The sequence below is a fragment of the Pinus tabuliformis genome, chromosome 8 (genome assembly GCF_031772625.1).
Source record: "Pinus tabuliformis cultivar Carrire ecotype Pingquan chromosome 8, CPIR1, whole genome shotgun sequence".
Classification (NCBI taxonomy): Eukaryota; Viridiplantae; Streptophyta; class Pinopsida; order Pinales; family Pinaceae; genus Pinus; species Pinus tabuliformis.
This window is the reverse complement of record NC_142294.1, coordinates 1,802,627,550-1,802,632,949: the sequence shown is the minus strand read 5'-3', so window position 1 is coordinate 1,802,632,949 and position 5,400 is coordinate 1,802,627,550.

The window sequence follows — 5,400 nt, the reverse complement described above, 5'->3', positions numbered from 1 at the left end:
TTCCATCACAGCATATATCGTGAACATAATAACAATAGTAAACAGATAAACACATGAATTTCTTCAACAATCTTTTGTCTTGATATTCAATATGAGTTTACAGACTCAAAACTTCCCTGCCCACTCAGCTGTAGGGGTCCGCGAACTCAACTGCAGACACTACTCCAGGCCTCTACACACTCATATGTAGAGCCTTTTCCTCCTCTAAGACTCACTTCTTTGTGTTATCTCTCTAAGACTCCATCTGTTCTCACCCATAGGCCTCTCTTAGACTCTCTAAGACACACCTATTTATAGACTTTTACATATAATCCCATGGTCCATGGACCATGGGTGGATCTCAAAACTGACTCAAATTTACATAAACGAGGGTTAAAACCCTTTTTGACTCTTAACTACCTATACATCCGCATCCACAAATCGTAGAGATTTTACATCTTTTTACAAAATTTACATCAAAACTTGGGTTTTTTAACCCCAAAACTGACCCAGGGAACCCCATCCCAATAGGCCCCCAATACAAAGGTTGTGACTCACCCTCGAGTCCCTTAGCTGGTGCGACAATCTTGTTGTGAAGATCCCCCAGATCCACCTGCACAACCGCAACCACGACAACACTCTATGTAGCTTCCTGCTTAACCTCCTCTACGAGTTGCTCTGTAGCCGGTCCTTCCATGGTCAGCTTGATCTTCTGTTGTGTTTGTTGCAAGCCCGTCAGCTTCTTCTGAATGTTGGTTGTTATTTGGTAAGCCTCATCTAACCAAGGTCCCAACTTGGCCTTAAGCACGGCCTCCTTCTTCTAAGATGACTGTGAGAAGAGCTGCTTCCACTCCTGCAACTTGGCGAGGTGATGTGTTGTAGCAATTGAGCATGTCGTCACCCTAACCTCATCATACTTCTTCTGCAGCTCATAAACCTCTGCGTTTAGGATCTATAGGTTTGGGTATTCTTGTAGAGTTGTCACTAATTCCATCCCCTTCTCAAATAATTCTGAGCAGTCAGGGACTACGGCATCCAAAGTTGTCATTCCTTCCTTAATGGCAGCTCTACACTGCTCCCTGACATCAGGAGGATTCAAAGGTTGTAATTTGAGTTGTAGCTCCATGATCTTCATGTTGGGTTCAATTGAACTTTGCCAACCTTTTCCTTTGTCTCGTGGATACCTGCAGCTAATTTCCAGATCATGGATTTTGGTTGTGCATCCTCTAGAATTTGTAGCTCTGACACTGTTATGCATGCTTCTACTACTGCGGCCTCCAACTTGGAACTCCTTTCCTGTAGAGTTTCCTTTTCCTTCAAGGCCTAGGTTTTCTCAGCGAAAATTTTCTCATTGTTCACCCTAAATTTTCTTATTAAATTGAGAGTGCACTGCTCCTGGGCTCTCAATTCTTCTGCCACCCCTGTTTTCAATCCATAAAGCAGCTCATTGGGGAGCGCTATAATGTTCACTGCGATGTCCTTTAGGGTACTTAAAATAATTCAGTCATCGGCCAATTCTACTCGTAGGGACCCTTATGGTAAAGTGACTATGTGAAGGTCTAATCCCCTGACAAATTCTGCAGCCTGACTTGTCCCTGGTGGCAGGCCCACTTGTGCAGTGCTTGCTTGACCTGCGCCCACCTGTATCCTACTAGTCTGGATCTGTAGCTCACGCAGATCCTTCTGGACGCTCCCCAGTGTATGCATGTACTGTTTCTCGAATTGTTGCAACATTTTGGTTGTAGTATCTCAAACTTTGTTGCCAATCTCATCGAGATCACCCTCTGTCAAGATCAAGGTATCAACCTGTGTTTTGTCTGACTTTTGCTTCTTGCGGGGACCCTCCTGTTGTTCCTATCCATGCTTTATTATCTAAAATGGGGTTCTTTGCCCCTCATCTCCTCTGACGCCCTGTTGAGATTGTTCTTCCTCCTCTGTCCTCAGTGAAAGGGACTTATCGCTTCTCTATGAGTCACGCTGCTCCTGCTCAATCAGTTCCTTAGCAGCGATCTCCTACTCCATCTGAGCCTTTTCTGTGGCTTCCTGCTCTCGTTATGTGACCAAATTTTCCGCAGCCTGCTTGGCTGCATCTTTCCTCTTCTTTTTGGCTGTGCTCCCCGCACCCTTGCTGGTACTTGCATCCAAGTCTGAGGGGGTGTGCCACTTTGTTGGCCAGTGCTTGATAACCTCCTGGATGTCATTTTCCATGACCAAATATGTTAAATCGAACCATTTCTGTTGTGGTTCCTTCTGCGCCTGAATGTAAACATGGTGGAAATATGCCTTGAATGCAAAATCCATCGAAAACTACTCGTACAAGGTCGGGGAAAACCTCGAGCACTGGTTGATGGCCGTGTGGATGCTTGCTTCCATCAAAACCCAGAATTTTTTTTTCATTGACTCAAGTAGGGTCCTTTGTGGCCCAAATGGAGACGAGCTATGCAACCTCCGACAATCCTTCCTTCAACAAAGGAAACTGGTTGTCCTCCAGCAGCTCCCATGCAACCAACATGATGGAGAGCAGCAACCAAGCATAGTGCAAGGGCTTCTTCTCATCCTGGACCTCACGGAAATTCGTGAGGAATTCACTGCATAGGTACCTTGACCAATTAAACTACACAACCTTCACGCACTATGTAGCTAATGATACCACCAGTGTTGGAACCTCCTCCACGTGGCACTTCCTAATTACGTTTCCTACCATGATTTGGGTGGGAATATGCACACAAGGTCGTTGTTAGGCATGATTGAATATCCATGTGAATTTTTCAGCAGGGAAAATTCTTTCTTCATCTTCTCCGCGAAGTCCTTCTCTCTAGCTTTTCCACCAAACTCCTTGGTTGGATTCAAACCCTCAAGGGGAAGGTGTGTGATTCTATGTATAAGCATGTCAATGATGGGCATAGGCCCTCCTAGCCATAATCACCCATCATGAACCAGAGTAAGCAATTACCACACATAGGTCGTGTTGATAGTTGTGCGGTGATAGTGGGGCACCCACAACAGGTTCAACAACCCGGAGTTCTCCACTTCGCAGATCCATTCCACTATTTCCAACTCAATGACACCTGAGTCTGGGTATTACATGCGCCACATATAATTTGTTGTCACGAGTTGAGGGAATCGCTCATGGTCTTCCAGGTCCAAGTCTTCCATCTTTAGCAGGGGGATCCGCATCAAGAACAGACCTTCGAAGGTCATCTGCTCTGGTAGCAGGGGCGTATTAATGACAAATTTATCCTAGTTTGCATCCTTGGTGACCTTCTCCTTCCCTTTTTGCAGAGGGATATATTTAGGAAAATTGGTGAGGGGCTCCACTCCCTTAGCATCTATGTCCTCGGTGCCTTGTTTAGCCTCCAAATCCATAAACTCTTCAGGTTGTTTATCTTTCTTCTGTTTTTGATCCACAGTGTGTTTTATGGGCGACTTATGCACTGGCACCGGCTTCTTTGCTTATATTTCTTTGGTTTCTAGGTCTCTTTAACCGGGGTAGGTTTCAGCCTAGGCGACCATGTCTCCGTATGCATAGGAGCCAAAGCTTCCATGCTCGCTACCTCTAGAGCAGCTCCTTCGAATGTGACAGTCCCCCTAGTGCTTGTAGTCTCAGCAAGGCCTAGTCCTAACATGGTGTCACAGATGAATTTACGAGTTAACTCTAGAAAATTGTTGAAAGCAGGGCTCATGACCAAATCATCAAAGAATGAAAGGTTCATAAGCAATAGATAGCACAACTCAAAAAAATATAAGGGTGAAAAGTGTTCTCTATTGGACTGGCATGCATAATTTATAGGGGATTTTGAATTCAAATCCGACTATTCCCCCCAAAATTCACCCATTAATGTTATTTTGGCTGCAGATCTTCAAATATTTTGGCCTTAAATGCTTCCAACCTGCTCCTCTTAACCACCTTCTGGCTATCAAATCGTTAACAATGACTCCAACGGTCACTATCTTATTGTGCTGCGTGGCACCTTCTGTCATAGCGCAACTTCTTATACTATAACTTCACCCTTTTCCACGCATCCCGTCTGCCATGGAGTCCTCCAATCCTGGCAATGTAATTTATAGTCCTACACTCCCCTACAACTGTCTGGAGAACTAGGACTGTCCTGCTACCATATAGTCATTGAGTCAGATCCCTTGTATATGGCTTTAATCGGCTTCCATTCACCCTTCCTGGAAAAGGTTCTCCATTCAGCTTCACAAGTTGAACTGCACCTCCATCTGTAATCTCTTTGATAACATATGGCCCAAGCTAGTGCATCTGAAACTTCCCCAAAAACTTAGCAAATTTAATATCATGTAATAAAGCTAAATCATTCACCTTGAACATGCACAACTTGATGTGTCGATTGTGCCATGCCTTTTCACATTCCTTCCATACTTGCTGATGGAATTCAGCCAAGCATCTATCTTCTTCAAGTTCCATCAGTTGCTCGAGTTGCTCTTCCAAGGATCTATGATCTGCCATCCCTGTGAAGGCTGCTATGCGTAGAATATGCACAATATATTCCATAAGCATCACATCTTCTATGCCATAGACCAATCGAAAATGTGTCTGACCTGTTAGCTTTTTGCAAGTAGTCCTGTACACCCATAGTACTGCCAATACGCACACATCCCATTCATTTCGCTATGCATTGCAAATATTTGTCAGCGCATTCTCCAAGGCCTTATTAAAGGCCTCAACTATTCCATTATCCTAAGGATGATAAGGTGTGCTCTTCTAATGATAAACCTGGAATTCTTCAATCAGCACGTTGATCATTTCATTGAGAAAGTGTGTACCTCGATCACTCATCAACACTTTTGGGAAGCCAAACTTGATTAACACATATTCAGATAGGAACTTCATTGTTGTGGCCCCTGTAAAATCCTTCATAGGTTGTGCCTCTGCCCATCTAGTTAGATACTTCATCACGATGATGATATAGCGCGCACCTATTTTCTTTCCTGGGGGCTGAATTGGCCCAACGAAATAAATGACCCATTTTTCAAATGGTTGCAATGATACTTGAGGATTCAATAGAAACTTAGCCCTCCATGATGGTCTACCCATTATATGACATGTGTCGCATGTCCTACAATACGGTTTAGAATCTTTATGCAACGTAGGCCACCGTAAAACTACACGCAAAATCTTCTGAATTGTTGCCTTTCTTGCAAAATGTCCCCTTGCAGCCCCTCCATGAGCTTCTGCAAGGATTCTATTTCTCTAAAAATCAGGCACATACCATTGCAAGATCTTGTCTGCATCCATCTTATACAATTTTCCAACGATCACTGAAAAATATACCATGCGCACCACTAGTTCCTTCTTTTGCTGACCTGTATTCCCTTCTGGAGCCATTCATGTAGTAAAAAAGTGGATAATATCTACAAAATGATTATCCTCTATGCGCAATGTGAATAGATACATGT